This window comes from Chiloscyllium punctatum, chromosome 24 (genome assembly GCF_047496795.1).
Source record: "Chiloscyllium punctatum isolate Juve2018m chromosome 24, sChiPun1.3, whole genome shotgun sequence".
Taxonomy (NCBI): Eukaryota; Metazoa; Chordata; class Chondrichthyes; order Orectolobiformes; family Hemiscylliidae; genus Chiloscyllium; species Chiloscyllium punctatum.
In genome coordinates, this window is record NC_092762.1 from 15,599,747 (window position 1) to 15,619,400 (window position 19,654).

At 45.8% G+C, this 19,654-nt stretch overlaps 3 non-coding genes across 3 annotated transcripts; all 3 read left to right on the forward strand.

The window, feature by feature from the left end:
• The first annotated feature begins 3,341 nt into the window (after nt 1–3,341).
• Nucleotides 3,342–3,414, forward strand: trnai-aau (transfer RNA isoleucine (anticodon AAU)). The gene has a single exon. It is a non-coding gene; the product is annotated as a tRNA-Ile (tRNA).
• An 11,446-nt stretch (nt 3,415–14,860) lies between these two features.
• Nucleotides 14,861–14,933, forward strand: trnai-aau (transfer RNA isoleucine (anticodon AAU)). The gene has a single exon. It is a non-coding gene; the product is annotated as a tRNA-Ile (tRNA).
• A 2,811-nt stretch (nt 14,934–17,744) lies between these two features.
• On the forward strand, nt 17,745–17,817 carry trnai-aau (transfer RNA isoleucine (anticodon AAU)). The gene has a single exon. It is a non-coding gene; the product is annotated as a tRNA-Ile (tRNA).
• Nucleotides 17,818–19,654: the final 1,837 nt, after the last annotated feature.

Sequence of the window (19,654 nt, forward strand, 5' to 3'; positions counted from 1 at the left end):
ACTCATGCGATTACCTTTGCAATTTTCTGAGTGTAATAGCCTCCTCCACTTCCTCTGGGAGCTCATTCCATACACGCACAACCTTCTGTGTGGGAAATGTGCCTCAGGTCCTTTGTCAATTTCAGCCCACTCACCTTAAACCTATGCTCTCGAGTTTTCAACTCACCCCAATTTGGGTAAAACACAGAAATACTCAGTTTACAACCCTTCCATAAGATCATATCGCAGCCGTTACGCTGCAGGGAAAGTCGTCCCAGCTTATTCCACCTCGCCCTACGGTCCAAACATTGACGAAATCATTGTCTATATATTGTCATCAATTTCACGTGTCTTTTTTAACGTTTTCAAGATGTCAATTACGCTGGACAACAACGAGCGATTGGAAACAGAAAGGTGAAACGGAGAATGGCTTCAACTTTCAGTGCTGGATGCCACTGCGCCGCAGGGCGGCCACCGCGGCTGGTTTCTGTAGTGTCGTGGTTATCACGTTCGCCTAATACGCGAAAGGTCCCCAGTTCGAAACTGGGCAGAAACTGCTTTGTTCGTCAACTGCAGCCTTTTACATGGACAAGAACGGAGCTTTCTTGCTTGCTTTCCCATCTGCAAACCTGCCTTCGAATTTGCTTGAAAGAATCTGCTCTCGTCGTGAAATGTAAGGCAACTCCATTTAATTACTGTGTAAAGCATTATAAAGTATTTCTCCAACCTGGTTCTGATGCATATGCCATTCTGTTTGAGAGTGTCCTTGCCGCGTTCTGATCCTTCCACGAAAAGCAGTACCACATTTGCATTCCTTGCGCAGGCGGCCCGGTTCAAAGGAAGGGAAGAAGCTGCTGCGCTGGTGTCACAGCGCACCACGGATTCCTGAACTTGTCTGTCTGTCAAATGTACCCCAAAGTCGTCTCTGAAAGGCCTCATTTGGAAGCTGTCTGTCGTTATTCAACGCGCGAGAGTTGGTACCAGATTCCTGAATCATATTTTGGGGCAGTTCGCACGTTAGTGGCTCATTCAATCAGCAACAGCAATGAAATAATTTACACTCTCAGAGGAACCTTTGAACTTGTGCTTTCATAGCGCCGCTAATATTAAGGTGCGCCCCGAAATCTAAGCCATGTTGGAACTGAAACGGAGGAATCGACAGAGAGGCTACAGAATGACATCGCATCCATTTGGTTTTCTTTAAATCACTGACGAGCAGGAAAATGTAAAAGGGGAGAGCGAGTGGGGAAGTGAGGCGGTTGCAGCTCTGGTAAAAGTCCTTCTTTGTGATTCACTCCGCAAACAGAGACTTGAAGGTGACTCAGAGGCGTGTGAGCTCTTCACATCGAGATCAAAAAGCACTCAAGGGCAGTTAGCACCTCTTCCGGAGTGGGGGTGGGGTGAGGTAATTACCTTTTGATTTCTGTTACTATGTTCAGAAACTGCCTTTTCGATTGACTTGAACAGAAACTGCATTTCCAATAAGCACCATGGAAGTTAGCTAAATTTATTGAATCGCTTCTCGTCGATTCCCGCACAGGTTTCCGACTCAGTTGGTATCCACGTGGCTCATGTCCAGGAGTGAACATCTCTGCAGCAAATTGCACGGTTAAAGTAAAAGGCACGGAAAGTGGCGTCTCGAACCGGCCCCGAGGTCACAGCATGCTCACAATGTGATCTGTCGTTCTCGGATTGTAATGCGACCTCCGGTTTTAGGGTGGAAAACATTCTTTTAACCCTTCTTCTGCAAAACAGACACAGTGACTGAATAAATGCTGCACGGTTTGATGTGGAACACTGCCTGCTCAGCTTTGTGCATTTTCCCTGTAGTCAGGTGTGTTTCGTGTTCCGTGTAAACGTGAAAGTCGTCCTGTTTCGAGCAATGTGTGAAATCATTTAGCAAAGCAAGAATCGAAATTGTAGTAATGTCTAGCAGCTCATGGTTATTTGACCGAAGTGTCCAAGTGTCTCTGCTGTCATGATCGCGTTCGCCTCCCGCTCGGAAAATCGCAAACACCTCTGCTGTTCCAGGCAATTTGTGCTTTTACTGGAACCGAATGGAGACTATTATTTCATCGCTGTTGTGAAACAAAGTCCTGCGGTGACTCGACTCGTCGTTATTTGGTTTTCTGTCCAATGGGAAAATGGTTCCAATGAATTTCGGTGTCATATGTTATTGAATTTCTCCCATTTCCTTCATTTCCGTCCTGGAGACATCAGAAGGAAAAAGTAATCTAATCGAGACTGTGATTGGTGAAATTCACTTTTTATGGCCCGTTCTTATGATGTTCTTTCTATCTCTCTTTTCAGCATTGTCTGGAAAGTGGTGGTGCACTAACGCTGCAGTATGTTTGAAAGAGTAGTTTGGAATTGCCCTGTTGTTAGTTGTGAGATTACTTTATGACTCATGCCCTCGGACTGTGACACATTTAGCATTCATGCATCTCTCTGTCTGAAAATGCATTCGGCATGCCAGTTTTGTTTGTGTTCCGTGAAAAATGCTTTCTGTTTTGCGATTCGCTCAGCACATTACGAGTTAACAGCGTTTCTGAGGTAACTTCGAGCAGCAAAACTCCTCAATTGAGGTCTGGGAAAATTTCACGGAGTATGGTCAGTCGGGGCAAAATTAAGGAAGTCGTTCGTTTCTGCAGTGTTTCACAATACTACCTTTCCCGTGAGCAGTCGAACAGACTAAACGATTGTGCCACAGACTGCGATGGAAAACTCCGCTAAAAAGTAATCCTTTACAGCCAGTGTTAGCAACAAGACGTTATGGGGGTACACGGCGTGGAAACAGATATTTAGGTGTATCTCATCCATGCTCACCACATAACCAAAATTAAACAAGTCCCGTTCCCCAGCATTTGGCCCCAATCCCTCTAAACCCATCCTGTCCAGAAACTCATGCGATTACCTTTGCAATTTTCTGAGTTTAATAGCCTCCTCCACTTCCTCTGGGAGCTCATTCCATACACGCACAACCTTCTGTGTGGGAAATGTGCCTCAGGTCGTTTGTCAATTTCAGCCCACTCACCTTAAACCTATGCTCTCGAGTTTTCAACTCACCCCAATTTGGGTAAAACACAGAAATACTCAGTTTACAACCCTTCCATAAGATCATATCGCAGCCGTTACGCTGCAGGGAAAGTCGTCCCAGCTTATTCCACCTCGCCCTACGGTCCAAACATTGACGAAATCATTGTCTATATATTGTCATCAATTTCACGTGTCTTTTTTAACGTTTTCAAGATGTCAATTACGCTGGACAACAACGAGCGATTGGAAACAGAAAGGTGAAACGGAGAATGGCTTCAACTTTCAGTGCTGGATGCCACTGCGCCGCAGGGCGGCCACCGCGGCTGGTTTCTGTAGTGTAGTGGTTATCACGTTCGCCTAATACGCGAAAGGTCCCCAGTTCGAAACTGGGCAGAAACTGCTTTGTTCGTCAACTGCAGCCTTTTACATGGACAAGAACGGAGCTTTCTTGCTTGCTTTCCCATCTGCAAACCTGCCTTCGAATTTGCTTGAAAGAATCTGCTCTCGTCGTGAAATGTAAGGCAACTCCATTTAATTACTGTGTAAAGCATTATAAAGTATTTCTCCAACCTGGTTCTGATGCATATGCCATTCTGTTTGAGAGTGTCCTTGCCGCGTTCTGATCCTTCCACGAAAAGCAGTACCACATTTGCATTCCTTGCGCAGGCGGCCCGGTTCAAAGGAAGGGAAGAAGCTGCTGCGCTGGTGTCACAGCGCACCACGGATTCCTGAACTTGTCTGTCTGTCAAATGTACCCCAAAGTCGTCTCTGAAAGGCCTCATTTGGAAGCTGTCTGTCGTTATTCAACGCGCGAGAGTTGGTACCAGATTCCTGAATCATATTTTGGGGCAGTTCGCACGTTAGTGGCTCATTCAATCAGCAACAGCAATGAAATAATTTACACTCTCAGAGGAACCTTTGAACTTGTGCTTTCATAGCGCCGCTAATATTAAGGTGCGCCCCGAAATCTAAGCCATGTTGGAACTGAAACGGAGGAATCGACAGAGAGGCTACAGAATGACATCGCATCCATTTGGTTTTCTTTAAATCACTGACGAGCAGGAAAATGTAAAAGGGGAGAGCGAGTGGGGAAGTGAGGCGGTTGCAGCTCTGGTAAAAGTCCTTCTTTGTGATTCACTCCGCAAACAGAGACTTGAAGGTGACTCAGAGGCGTGTGAGCTCTTCACATCGAGATCAAAAAGCACTCAAGGGCAGTTAGCACCTCTTCCGGAGTGGGGGTGGGGTGAGGTAATTACCTTTTGATTTCTGTTACTATGTTCAGAAACTGCCTTTTCGATTGACTTGAACAGAAACTGCATTTCCAATAAGCACCATGGAAGTTAGCTAAATTTATTGAATCGCTTCTCGTCGATTCCCGCACAGGTTTCCGACTCAGTTGGTATCCACGTGGCTCATGTCCAGGAGTGAACATCTCTGCAGCAAATTGCACGGTTAAAGTAAAAGGCACGGAAAGTGGCGTCTCGAACCGGCCCCGAGGTCACAGCATGCTCACAATGTGATCTGTCGTTCTCGGATTGTAATGCGACCTCCGGTTTTAGGGTGGAAAACATTCTTTTAACCCTTCTTCTGCAAAACAGACACAGTGACTGAATAAATGCTGCACGGTTTGATGTGGAACACTGCCTGCTCAGCTTTGTGCATTTTCCCTGTAGTCAGGTGTGTTTCGTGTTCCGTGTAAACGTGAAAGTCGTCCTGTTTCGAGCAATGTGTGAAATCATTTAGCAAAGCAAGAATCGAAATTGTAGTAATGTCTAGCAGCTCATGGTTATTTGACCGAAGTGTCCAAGTGTCTCTGCTGTCATGATCGCGTTCGCCTCCCGCTCGGAAAATCGCAAACACCTCTGCTGTTCCAGGCAATTTGTGCTTTTACTGGAACCGAATGGAGACTATTATTTCATCGCTGTTGTGAAACAAAGTCCTGCGGTGACTCGACTCGTCGTTATTTGGTTTTCTGTCCAATGGGAAAATGGTTCCAATGAATTTCGGTGTCATATGTTATTGAATTTCTCCCATTTCCTTCATTTCCGTCCTGGAGACATCAGAAGGAAAAAGTAATCTAATCGAGACTGTGATTGGTGAAATTCACTTTTTATGGCCCGTTCTTATGATGTTCTTTCTATCTCTCTTTTCAGCATTGTCTGGAAAGTGGTGGTGCACTAACGCTGCAGTATGTTTGAAAGAGTAGTTTGGAATTGCCCTGTTGTTAGTTGTGAGATTACTTTATGACTCATGCCCTCGGACTGTGACACATTTAGCATTCATGCATCTCTCTGTCTGAAAATGCATTCGGCATGCCAGTTTTGTTTGTGTTCCGTGAAAAATGCTTTCTGTTTTGCGATTCGCTCAGCACATTACGAGTTAACAGCGTTTCTGAGGTAACTTCGAGCAGCAAAACTCCTCAATTGAGGTCTGGGAAAATTTCACGGAGTATGGTCAGTCGGGGCAAAATTAAGGAAGTCGTTCGTTTCTGCAGTGTTTCACAATACTACCTTTCCCGTGAGCAGTCGAACAGACTAAACGATTGTGCCACAGACTGCGATGGAAAACTCCGCTAAAAAGTAATCCTTTACAGCCAGTGTTAGCAACAAGACGTTATGGGGGTACACGGCGTGGAAACAGATATTTAGGTGTATCTCATCCATGCTCACCACATAACCAAAATTAAACAAGTCCCGTTCCCCAGCATTTGGCCCCAATCCCTCTAAACCCATCCTGTCCAGAAACTCATGCGATTACCTTTGCAATTTTCTGAGTTTAATAGCCTCCTCCACTTCCTCTGGGAGCTCATTCCATACACGCACAACCTTCTGTGTGGGAAATGTGCCTCAGGTCGTTTGTCAATTTCAGCCCACTCACCTTAAACCTATGCTCTCGAGTTTTCAACTCACCCCAATTTGGGTAAAACACAGAAATACTCAGTTTACAACCCTTCCATAAGATCATATCGCAGCCGTTACGCTGCAGGGAAAGTCGTCCCAGCTTATTCCACCTCGCCCTACGGTCCAAACATTGACGAAATCATTGTCTATATATTGTCATCAATTTCACGTGTCTTTTTTAACGTTTTCAAGATGTCAATTACGCTGGACAACAACGAGCGATTGGAAACAGAAAGGTGAAACGGAGAATGGCTTCAACTTTCAGTGCTGGATGCCACTGCGCCGCAGGGCGGCGACCGCAGTTGGTTTCTGTAGTGTTGTGGTTATCACGCTCGCCTAACACGCGAAAGGTCCCCAGTTCGAAGCTGGGCAGAAACTGCTTTGTTCGTCAACTGCAGCCTTTTACATGGACAAGAACGGAACTTTCTTGCTTGCTTTCCCATCTGCAAACATGCCTTCGAATTTGCTTGAAAGAATCTGCTGTCGTCGTGAAATGTAAGGCAACTCCATTTAATTACTGTGTAAAGCATTATAAAGTTTTTCTCCAACCTGGTTCTGATGCATATGACATTCTAATTGAGAGTGTCCTTGCCGCGTTATGATCCTTCCACGAATAGCAGTACCGCATTTGCATTCCTTGCGCAGGCGGCCCGGTTCAAAGGCAGGGAAGAAGCTGCTGCGCTGGTGTCACAGCGCACCACGGATTCCTGAACTTGTCTGTCTGTCAAATGTACCCCAAAGTCGTCTCTGAAAGGCCTCATTTGGAAGCTGTCTGTCGTTATTCAACGCGCGAGAGTCGGTACCAGATTCCTGAATCATATTTTGGGGCAGTTCGCACGTTAGTGGCTCATTCAATCAGCAACAGCAATGAAATAATTTACACTCTCAGAGGAACCTTTGAACTTGTGCTTTCATAGCGCCGCTAATATTAAGGTGCGCCCCGAGATCTAAGCCATGTTGGAACTGAAACGGATGAATCGACAGAGAGGCTACAGAATGACATCGCATCCATTTGGTTTTCTTTAAATCACTGACGAGCAGGAAAATGTAAAAGGGGAGAGCGAGTGGGGAAGTGAGGCGGTTGCAGCTCTGGTAAAAGTCCTTCTTTGTGATTCACTCCGCAAACAGAGACTTGAAGGTGACTCAGAGGCGTGTGAGCTCTTCACATCGAGATCAAAAAGCACTCAAGGGCAGTTAGCACCTCTTCCGGAGTGGGGGTGGGGTGAGGTAATTACCTTTTGATTTCTGTTACTATGTTCAGAAACTGCCTTTTCGATTGACTTGAACAGAAACTGCATTTCCAATCAGCACCATGGAAGTCAGCTAAATTTATTGAATCGCTTCTCGTCGATTCCCGCACAGGTTTCCGACTCAGTTGGTATCCACGTGGCTCATGTCCAGGAGTGAACATCTCTGCAGCAAATTGCACGGTTAAAGTAAAAGGCACGGAAAGTGGCGTCTCGAACCGGCCCCGAGGTCACAGCATGCTCACAATGTGATCTGTCGTTCTCGGATTGCAATGCGACCTCCGGTTTTAGGGTGGAAAACATTCTTTTAACCCTTCTTCTGCAAAACAGACACAGTGACTGAATAAATGCTGCACGGTTTGATGTGGAACACGGCCTGCTCAGCTTTGTGCATTTTCCCTGTAGTCAGGTGTGTTTCGTGTTCCGTGTAAACGTGAAAGTCGTCCTGTTTCGAGCAATGTGTGAAATCATTTAGCAAAGCAAGAATCGAAATTGTAGTAATGTCTAGCAGCTCATGGTTATTTGACCGAAGTGTCCAAGTGTCTCTGCTGTCATGATCGCGTTCGCCTCCCGCGCGGAAAATCGCAAACACCTCTGCTGTTCCAGGCAATTTGTGCTTTTACTGGAACCGAATGGAGACTATTATTTCATCGCTGTTGTGAAACAAAGTCCTGCGGTGACTCGACTCGTCGTTATTTGGTTTTCTGTCCAATCGGAAAATCGTTCCAATGAATTTCGGTGTCATATGTTATTGAATTTCTCCCATTTCCTTTATTTCCGTCCTGGAGACATCAGAAGGAAAAGGTAATCTAATCGAGACTGTGATTGGTGAAATTCACTTTTTATGGCCCGTTCTTATGATGTTCTTTCTATCTCTCTTTTCAGCATTGTCTGGAAAGTGGTGGTGCACTAACGCTGCAGTATGTTTGAAAGAGTAGTTTGGAATTGCCCTGTTGTTAGTTGTGAGATTACTTTATGACTCATGCCCTCGGACTGTGACACATTTAGCATTCATGCATCTCTCTGTCTGAAAATGCATTCGGCATGCCAGTTTTGTTTGTGTTCCGTGAAAAATGCTTTCTGTTTTGCGATTCGCTCAGCACATTACGAGTTAACAGGGTTTCTGAGGTAACTTCGAGCAGCAAAACTCCTCAATTGAGGTCTGGGAAAATTTCACGGAGTATGGTCAGTCGGGGCAAAATTAAGGAAGTCGTTCGTTTCTGCAGTGTTTCACAATACTACCTTTCCCGTGAGCAGTCGAACAGACTAAACGATTGTGCCACAGACTGCGATGGAAAACTCCGCTAAAAAGTAATCCTTTAAAGCCAGTGTTAGCAACAAGACGTTATGGGGGTACACGGCGTGGAAACAGATATTTAGGTGTATCTCATCCATGCTCACCACATAACCAAAATTAAACAAGTCCCGTTCCCCAGCATTTGGCCCCAATCCCTCTAAACCCATCCTGTCCAAAAACTCATCCGATTACCTTTGCAATTTTCTGAGTGTAATAGCCTCCTCCACTTCCTCTGGGAGCTCATTCCATACACGCACAACCTTCTGTGTGGGAAATGTGCCTCAGGTCGTTTGTCAATTTCAGCCCACTCACCTTAAACCTATGCTCTCGAGTTTTCAACTCACCCCAATTTGGGTAAAACACAGAAATACTCAGTTTACAACCCTTCCATAAGATCATATCGCAGCTGTTACGCTGCAGGGAAAGTCGTCCCAGCTTATTCCACCTCGCCCTACGGTCCAAACATTGACGAAATCATTGTCTATATATTGTCATCAATTTCACGTGTCTTTTTTAACGTTTTCAAGATGTCAATTACGCTGGACAACAACGAGCGATTGGAAACAGAAAGGTGAAACGGAGAATGGCTTCAACTTTCAGTGCTGGATGCCACTGCGCCGCAGGGCGGCGACCGCAGTTGGTTTCTGTAGTGTTGTGGTTATCCCGCTCGCCTAACACGCGAAAGGTCCCCAGTTCGAAGCTGGGCCGAAACTGCTTTGTTCGTCAACTGCAGCCTTTTACATGGGCAAGAACGGAGCTTTCTTGCTTGCTTTCCCATCTGCAAACATGCCTTCGAATTTGCTTGAAAGAATCTGCTCTCGTCGTGAAATGTAAGGCAACTCCATTTAATTACTGTGTAAAGCATTATAAAGTTTTTCTCCAACCTGGTTCTGATGCATATGCCATTCTGTTTGAGAGTGTCCTTGCCGCGTTCTGATCCTTCCACGAATAGCAGTACCGCATTTGCATTCCTTGCGCAGGCGGCCCGGTTCAAAGGCAGGGAAGAAGCTGCTGCGCTGGTGTCACAGCGCACCACGGATTCCTGAACTTGTCTGTCTGTCAAATGTACCCCAAAGTCGTCTCTGAAAGGCCTCATTTGGAAGCTGTCTGTCGTTATTCAACGCGCGAGAGTTGGTACCAGATTCCTGAATCATATTTTGGGGCAGTTCGCACGTTAGTGGCTCATTCAATCAGCAACAGCAATGAAATAATTTACACTCTCAGAGGAACCTTTGAACTTGTGCTTTCATAGCGCCGCTAATATTAAGGTGCGCCCCGAGATCTAAGCCATGTTGGAACTGAAACGGAGGAATCGACAGAGAGGCTACAGAATGACATCGCATCCATTTGGTTTTCTTTAAATCACTGACGAGCAGGAAAATGTAAAAGGGGAGAGCGAGTGGGGAAGTGAGGCGGTTGCAGCTCTGGTAAAAGTCCTTCTTTGTGATTCACTCCGCAAACAGAGACTTGAAGGTGACTCAGAGGCGTGTGAGCTCTTCACATCGAGATCAAAAAGCACTCAAGGGCAGTTAGCACCTCTTCCGGAGTGGGGGTGGGGTGAGGTAATTACCTTTTGATTTCTGTTACTATGTTCAGAAACTGCCTTTTCGATTGACTTGAACAGAAACTGCATTTCCAATAAGCACCATGGAAGTTAGCTAAATTTATTGAATCGCTTCTCGTCGATTCCCGCACAGGTTTCCGACTCAGTTGGTATCCACGTGGCTCATGTCCAGGAGTGAACATCTCTGCAGCAAATTGCACGGTTAAAGTAAAAGGCACGGAAAGTGGCGTCTCGAACGGGCCCCGAGGTCACAGCATGCTCACAATGTGATCTGTCGTTCTCGGATTGCAATGCGACCTCCGGTTTTAGGGTGGAAAACATTCTTTTAACCCTTCTTCTGCAAAACAGACACAGTGACTGAATAAATGCTGCACGGTTTGATGTGGAACACGGCCTGCTCAGCTTTGTGCATTTTCCCTGTAGTCAGGTGTGTTTCGTGTTCCGTGTAAACGTGAAAGTCGTCCTGTTTCGAGCAATGTGTGAAATCATTTAGCAAAGCAAGAATCGAAATTGTAGTAATGTCTAGCAGCTCATGGTTATTTGACCGAAGTGTCCAAGTGTCTCTGCTGTCATGATCGCGTTCGCCTCCCGCGCGGAAAATCGCAAACAGCTCTGCTGTTCCAGGCAATTTGTGCTTTTACTGGAACCGAATGGAGACTATTATTTCATCGCTGTTGTGAAACAAAGTCCTGCGGTGACTCGACTCGTCGTTATTTGGTTTTCTGTCCAATGGGAAAATCGTTCCAATGAATTTCGGTGTCATATGTTATTGAATTTCTCCCATTTCCTTCATTTCCGTCCTGGAGACATCAGAAGGAAAAGGTAATCTAATCGAGACTGTGATTGGTGAAATTCACTTTTTATGGCCCGTTCTTATGATGTTCTTTCTATCTCTCTTTTCAGCATTGTCTGGAAAGTGGTGGTGCACTAACGCTGCAGTATGTTTGAAAGAGTAGTTTGGAATTGCCCTGTTGTTAGTTGTGAGATTACTTTATGACTCATGCCCTCGGACTGTGACACATTTAGCATTCATGCATCTCTCTGTCTGAAAATGCATTCGGCATGCCAGTTTTGTTTGTGTTCCGTGAAAAATGCTTTCTGTTTTGCGATTCGCTCAGCACATTACGAGTTAACAGGGTTTCTGAGGTAACTTCGAGCAGCAAAACTCCTCAATTGAGGTCTGGGAAAATTTCACGGAGTATGGTCAGTCGGGGCAAAATTAAGGAAGTCGTTCGTTTCTGCAGTGTTTCACAATACTACCTTTCCCGTGAGCAGTCGAACAGACTAAACGATTGTGCCACAGACTGCGATGGAAAACTCCGCTAAAAAGTAATCCTTTAAAGCCAGTGTTAGCAACAAGACGTTATGGGGGTACACGGCGTGGAAACAGATATTTAGGTGTATCTCATCCATGCTCACCACATAACCAAAATTAAACAAGTCCCGTTCCCCAGCATTTGGCCCCAATCCCTCTAAACCCATCCTGTCCAGAAACTCATCCGATTACCTTTGCAATTTTCTGAGTGTAATAGCCTCCTCCACTTCCTCTGGGAGCTCATTCCATACACGCACAACCTTCTGTGTGGGAAATGTGCCTCAGGTCGTTTGTCAATTTCAGCCCACTCACCTTAAACCTATGCTCTCGAGTTTTCAACTCACCCCAATTTGGGTAAAACACAGAAATACTCAGTTTACAACCCTTCCATAAGATCATATCGCAGCCGTTACGCTGCAGGGTAAGTCGTCCCAGCTTATTCCACCTCGCCCTACGGTCCAAACATTGACGAAATCATTGTCTATATATTGTCATCAATTTCACGTGTCTTTTTTAACGTTTTCAAGATGTCAATTACGCTGGACAACAACGAGCGATTGGAAACAGAAAGGTGAAACGGAGAATGGCTTCAACTTTCAGTGCTGGATGCCACTGCGCCGCAGGGCGGCTACCGCAGTTGGTTTCTGTAGTGTTGTGGTTATCCCGCTCGCCTAACACGCGAAAGGTCCCCAGTTCGAAGCTGGGCCGAAACTGCTTTGTTCGTCAACTGCAGCCTTTTACATGGGCAAGAACGGAGCTTTCTTGCTTGCTTTCCCATCTGCAAACATGCCTTCGAATTTGCTTGAAAGAATCTGCTCTCGTCGTGAAATGTAAGGCAACTCCATTTAATTACTGTGTAAAGCATTATAAAGTTTTTCTCCAACCTGGTTCTGATGCATATGCCATTCTGTTTGAGAGTGTCCTTGCCGCGTTCTGATCCTTCCACGAATAGCAGTACCGCATTTGCATTCCTTGCGCAGGCGGCCCGGTTCAAAGGCAGGGAAGAAGCTGCTGCGCTGGTGTCACAGCGCACCACGGATTCCTGAACTTGTCTGTCTGTCAAATGTACCCCAAAGTCGTCTCTGAAAGGCCTCATTTGGAAGCTGTCTGTCGTTATTCAACGCGCGAGAGTTGGTACCAGATTCCTGAATCATATTTTGGGGCAGTTCGCACGTTCGTGGCTCATTCAATCAGCAACAGCAATGAAATAATTTACACTCTCAGAGGAACCTTTGAACTTGTGCTTTCATAGCGCCGCTAATATTAAGGTGCGCCCCGAGATCTAAGCCATGTTGGAACTGAAACGGAGGAATCGACAGAGAGGCTACAGAATGACATCGCATCCATTTGGTTTTCTTTAAATCACTGACGAGCAGGAAAATGTAAAAGGGGAGAGCGAGTGGGGAAGTGAGGCGGTTGCAGCTCTGGTAAAAGTCCTTCTTTGTGATTCACTCCGCAAACAGAGACTTGAAGGTGACTCAGAGGCGTGTGAGCTCTTCACATCGAGATCAAAAAGCACTCAAGGGCAGTTAGCACCTCTTCCGGAGTGGGGGTGGGGTGAGGTAATTACCTTTTGATTTCTGTTACTATGTTCAGAAACTGCCTTTTCGATTGACTTGAACAGAAACTGCATTTCCAATAAGCACCATGGAAGTTAGCACAATTTATTGAATCGCTTCTCGTCGATTCCCGCACAGGTTTCCGACTCAGTTGGTATCCACGTGGCTCATGTCCAGGAGTGAACATCTCTGCAGCAAATTGCACGGTTAAAGTAAAAGGCACGGAAAGTGGCGTCTCGAACGGGCCCCGAGGTCACAGCATGCTCACAATGTGATCTGTCGATCTCGGATTGCAATGCGACCTCCGGTTTTAGGGTGGAAAACATTCTTTTAACCCTTCTTCTGCAAAACAGACACAGTGACTGAATAAATGCTGCACGGTTTGATGTGGAACACGGCCTGCTCAGCTTTGTGCATTTTCCCTGTAGTCAGGTGTGTTTCGTGTTCCGTGTAAACGTGAAAGTCGTCCTGTTTCGAGCAATGTGTGAAATCATTTAGCAAAGCAAGAATCGAAATTGTAGTAATGTCTAGCAGCTCATGGTTATTTGACCGAAGTGTCCAAGTGTCTCTGCTGTCATGATCGCGTTCGCCTCCCGCGCGGAAAATCGCAAACATCTCTGCTGTTCCAGGCAATTTGTGCTTTTACTGGAACCGAATGGAGACTATTATTTCATCGCTGTTGTGAAACAAAGTCCTGCGGTGACTCGACTCGTCGTTATTTGGTTTTCTGTCCAATGGGAAAATCGTTCCAATGAATTTCGGTGTCATATGTTATTGAATTTCTCCCATTTCCTTCATTTCCGTCCTGGAGACATCAGAAGGAAAAGGTAATCTAATCGAGACTGTGATTGGTGAAATTCACTTTTTATGGCCCGTTCTTATGATGTTCTTTCTATCTCTCTTTTCAGCATTGTCTGGAAAGTGGTGGTGCACTAACGCTGCAGTATGTTTGAAAGAGTAGTTTGGAATTGCCCTGTTGTTAGTTGTGAGATTACTTTATGACTCATGCCCTCGGACTGTGACACATTTAGCATTCATGCATCTCTCTGTCTGAAAATGCATTCGGCATGCCAGTTTTGTTTGTGTTCCGTGAAAAATGCTTTCTGTTTTGCGATTCGCTCAGCACATTACGAGTTAACAGGGTTTCTGAGGTAACTTCGAGCAGCAAAACTCCTCAATTGAGGTCTGGGAAAATTTCACGGAGTATGGTCAGTCGGGGCAAAATTAAGGAAGTCGTTCCTAACTGCAGTGTTTCACAATACTACCTTTCCCGTGAGCAGTCGAACAGACTAAACGATTGTGCCACAGACTGCGATGGAAAACTCCGCTAAAAAGTAATCCTTTAAAGCCAGTGTTAGCAACAAGACGTTATGGGGGTACACGGCGTGGAAACAGATATTTAGGTGTATCTCATCCATGCTCACCACATAACCAAAATTAAACAAGTCCCGTTCCCCAGCATTTGGCCCCAATCCCTCTAAACCCATCCTGTCCAGAAACTCATCCGATTACCTTTGCAATTTTCTAAGTGTAATAGCCTCCTCCACTTCCTCTGGGAGCTCATTCCATACACGCACAACCTTCTGTGTGGGAAATGTGCCTCAGGTCGTTTGTCAATTTCAGCCCACTCACCTTAAACCTATGCTCTCGAGTTTTCAACTCACCCCAATTTGGGTAAAACACAGAAATACTCAGTTTACAACCCTTCCATAAGATCATATCGCAGCCGTTACGCTGCAGGGAAAGTCGTCCCAGCTTATTCCACCTCGCCCTACGGTCCAAACATTGACGAAATCATTGTCTATATATTGTCATCAATTTCACGTGTCGTTTTTTTTATCGTTTTCAAGATGTCAATTACGCTGGACAACAACGAGCGATTGGAAAGAGAAAGGTGAAACGGAGAATGGCTTCAACTTTCAGTGCTGGATGCCACTGCGCCGCAGGGCGGCCACCGCGGCTGGTTTCTGTAGTGTAGTGGTTATCACGTTCGCCTAATACGCGAAAGGTCCCCAGTTCGAAACTGGGCAGAAACTGCTTTGTTCGTCAACTGCAGCCTTTTACATGGACAAGAACGGAGCTTTCTTGCTTGCTTTCCCATCTGCAAACCTGCCTTCGAATTTGCTTGAAAGAATCTGCTCTCGTAGTGAAATGTAAGGCAACTCCATTTAATTACTGTGTAAAGCATTATAAAGTTTTTCTCCAACCTGGTTCTGATGCATATGCCATTCTGTTTGAGAGTGTCCTTGCCGCGTTCTGATCCTTCCACGAAAAGCAGTACCGCATTTGCATTCCTTGCGCAGGCGGCCCGGTTCAAAGGCAGGGAAGAAGCTGCTGCGCTGGTGTCACAGCGCACCACGGATTCCTGAACTTGTCTGTCTGTCAAATGTACCCCAAAGTCGTCTCTGAAAGGCCTCATTTGGAAGCTGTCTGTCGTTATTCAACGCGCGAGAGTTGGTACCAGATTCCTGAATCATATTTTGGGGCAGTTCGCACGTTAGTGGCTCATTCAATCAGCAACAGCAATGAAATAATTTACACTCTCAGAGGAACCTTTGAACTTGTGCTTTCATAGCGCCGCTGATATTAAGGTGCGCCCCGAGATCTAAGCCATGTTGGAACTGAAACGGAGGAATCGACAGAGAGGCTACAGAATGACATCGCATCCATTTGGTTTTCTTTAAATCACTGACGAGCAGGAAAATGTAAAAGGGGAGAGCGAGTGGGGATGTGAGGCGGTTGCAGCTCTGGTAAAAGTCCTTCTTTGTGATTCACTCCGCAAACAGAGACTTGAAGGTGACTCAGAGGCGTGTGAGCTCTTCACATCGAGATCAAAAAGCACTCAAGGGCAGTTAGCACCTCGTCCGGAGTGGGGGTGGGGTGAGGTAATTACCTTTTGACTTCTGTTACTATGTTCAGAAACTGCCTTTTCGATTGACTAGAACAGAAACTGCATTTCCAATAAGCACCATGGAAGTTAGCACAATTTATTGAATCGCTTCTCGTCGATTCCCGCACAGGTTTCCGACTCAGTTGGTATCCACGTGGCTCATGTCCAGGAGTGAACATCTCTGCAGCAAATTGCACGGTTAAAGTAAAAGGCACGGAAAGTGGCATCTCGAACCGGCCCCGAGGTCAGAGCATGCTCACAATGTGATGTGTCGTTCTCGGATTGTAATGCGACCTCCGGTTTTAGGGTGGAGAACATTCTTTGGGACCCTTCTTCTGCAAAACAGACACAGTGACTGAATAAATGCTGCACGGTTTGATGTGGAACACGGCCTGCTCAGCTTTGTGCATTTTCCCTGTAGTCAGGTGTGTTTCGTGTTCCGTGTAAACGTGAAAGTCGTCCTGTTTCGAGCAATGTGTGAAATCATTTAGCAAAGCAAGAATCGGAATTGTAGTAATGTCTAGCAGCTCATGGTTATTTGACCGAAGTGTCCAAGTGTCTCTGCTGTCATGATCGCGTTCGCCTCCCGCGCGGAAAATCGCAAACAGCTCTGCTGTTCCAAAGCGATTTGTGCTTTTACTGGAACCGAATGGAGACTATTATTTCATCGCTGTTGTGAAACAAAGTCCTGCGTTGACTCGACTCGTCGTTATTTGGTTTTCTGTCCAATGGGAAAATCGTTCCAATGAATTTCGGTGTCATATGTTATTGAATTTCTCCCATTTCCTTCATTTCCGTCCTGGAGACATCAGAAGGAAAAGGTAATCTAATCGAGACTGTGATTGGTGAAATTCACTTTTTATGGCCCGTTCTTATGATGTTCTTTCTATCTCTCTTTTCAGCATTGTCTGGAAAGTGGTGGTGCACTAACGCTGCAGTATGTTTGAAAGAGTAGTTTGGAATTGCCCTGTTGTTAGTTGTGAGATTACTTTATGACTCATGCCCTCGGACTGTGACACGTTTAGCATTCATGCATCTCTCTGTCTGAAAATGCATTCGGCATGCCAGTTTTGTTTGTGTTCCGTGAAAAATGCTTTCTGTTTTGCGATTCGCTCAGCACATTACGAGTTAACAGGGTTTCTGAGGTAACTTCGAGCAGCAAAACTCCTCAATTGAGGTCTGGGAAAATTTCACGGAGTATGGTCAGTCGGGGCAAAATTAAGGAAGTCGTTCGTATCTGCAGTGTTTCACAATACTACCTTTCCCGTGAGCAGTCGAACAGACTAAACGATTGTGCCACAGACTGCGATGGAAAACTCCGCTAAAAAGTAATCCTTTAAAGCCAGTGTTAGCAACAAGACGTTATGGGGGTACACGGCGTGGAAACAGATATTTAGGTGTATCTCATCCACGCTCACCACATAACCAAAATTAAACAAGTCCCGTTCCCCAGCATTTGGCCCCAATCCCTCTAAACCCATCCTTTCCAGAAACTCATCCGATTACCTTTGCAATTTTCTGAGTGTAATAGCCTCCTCCACTTCCTCTGGGAGCTCATTCCATACACGCACAACCTTCTGTGTGGGAAATGTGCCTCAGGTCGTTTGTCAATTTCAGCCCACTCACCTTAAACCTATGCTCTCGAGTTTTCAACTCACCCCAATTTGGGTAAAACACAGAAATACTCAGTTTACAACCCTTCCATGAGATCATATCGCAGCCGTTACGCTGCAGGGAAAGTCGTCCCAGCTTATTCCACCTCGCCCTACGGTCCAAACATTGACGAAATCATTGTCTATATATTGTCATCAATTTCACGTGTCGTTTTTTTTATCGTTTTCAAGATGTCAATTACGCTGGACAACAACGAGCGATTGGAAATAGAAAGGTGAAACGGAGAATGGCTTCAACTTTCAGTGCTGGATGCCACTGCGCCGCAGGGCGGCCACCGCGGCTGGTTTCTGTAGTGTAGTGGTTATCACGTTCGCCTAATACGCGAAAGGTCCCCAGTTCGAAACTGGGCAGAAACTGCTTTGTTCGTCAACTGCAGCCTTTTACATGGACAAGAACGGAGCTTTCTTGCTTGCTTTCCCATCTGCAAACCTGCCTTCGAATTTGCTTGAAAGAATCTGCTCTCGTAGTGAAATGTAAGGCAACTCCATTTAATTACTGTGTAAAGCATTATAAAGTTTTTCTCCAACCTGGTTCTGATGCATATGCCATTCTGTTTGAGAGTGTCCTTGCCGCGTTCTGATCCTTCCACGAAAAGCAGTACCGCATTTGCATTCCTTGCGCAGGCGGCCCGGTTCAAAGGCAGGGAAGAAGCTGCTGCGCTGGTGTCACAGCGCACCACGGATTCCTGAACTTGTCTGTCTGTCAAATGTACCCCAAAGTCGTCTCTGAAAGGCCTCATTTGGAAGCTGTCTGTCGTTATTCAACGCGCGAGAGTTGGTACCAGATTCCTGAATCATATTTTGGGGCAGTTCGCACGTTAGTGGCTCATTCAATCAGCAACAGCAATGAAATAATTTACACTCTCAGAGGAACCTTTGAACTTGTGCTTTCATAGCGCCGCTGATATTAAGGTGCGCCCCGAGATCTAAGCCATGTTGGAACTGAAACGGAGGAATCGACAGAGAGGCTACAGAATGACATCGCATCCATTTGGTTTTCTTTAAATCACTGACGAGCAGGAAAATGTAAAAGGGGAGAGCGAGTGGGGAAGTGAGGCGGTTGCAGCTCTGGTAAAAGTCCTTCTTTGTGATTCACTCCGCAAACAGAGACTTGAAGGTGACTCAGAGGCGTGTGAGCTCTTCACATCGAGATCAAAAAGCACTCAAGGGCAGTTAGCACCTCGTCCGGAGTGGGGGTGGGGTGAGGTAATTACCTTTTGACTTCTGTTACTATGTTCAGAAACTGCCTTTTCGATTGACTTGAACAGAAACTGCATTTCCAATAAGCACCATGGAAGTTAGCACAATTTATTGAATCGCTTCTCGTCGATTCCCGCACAGGTTTCCGACTCAGTTGGTATCCACGTGGCTCATGTCCAGGAGTGAACATCTCTGCAGCAAATTGCACGGTTAAAGTAAAAGGCACGGAAAGTGGCATCTCGAACCGGTCGCGAGGTCAGAGCATGCTCACAATGTGATCTGTCGTTCTCGGATTGTAATGCGACCTCCGGTTTTAGGGTGGAGAACATTCTTTGGGACCCTTCTTCTGCAAAACAGACACAGTGACTGAATAAATGCTGCACGGTTTGATGTGGAACACGGCCTGCTCAGCTTTGTGCATTTTCCCTGTAGTCAGGTGTGTTTCGTGTTCCGTGTAAACGTGAAAGTCGTCCTGTTTCGAGCAATGTGTGAAATCATTTAGCAAAGCAAGAATCGGAATTGTAGTAATGTCTAGCAGCTCATGGTTATTTGACCGAAGTGTCCAAGTGTCTCTGCTGTCATGATCGCGTTCGCCTCCCGCGCGGAAAATCGCAAACAGCTCTGCTGTTCCAAAGCGATTTGTGCTTTTACTGGAACCGAATGGAGACTATTATTTCATCGCTGTTGTGAAACAAAGTCCTGCGGTGACTCGACTCGTCGTTATTTGGTTTTCTGTCCAATGGGAAAATCGTTCCAATGAATTTCGGTGTCATATGTTATTGAATTTCTCCCATTTCCTTCATTTCCGTCCTGGAGACATCAGAAGGAAAAGGTAATCTAATCGAGACTGTGATTGGTGAAATTCACTTTTTATGGCCCGTTCTTATGATGTTCTTTCTATCTCTCTTTTCAGCATTGTCTGGAAAGTGGTGGTGCACTAACGCTGCAGTATGTTTGAAAGAGTAGTTTGGAATTGCCCTGTTGTTAGTTGTGA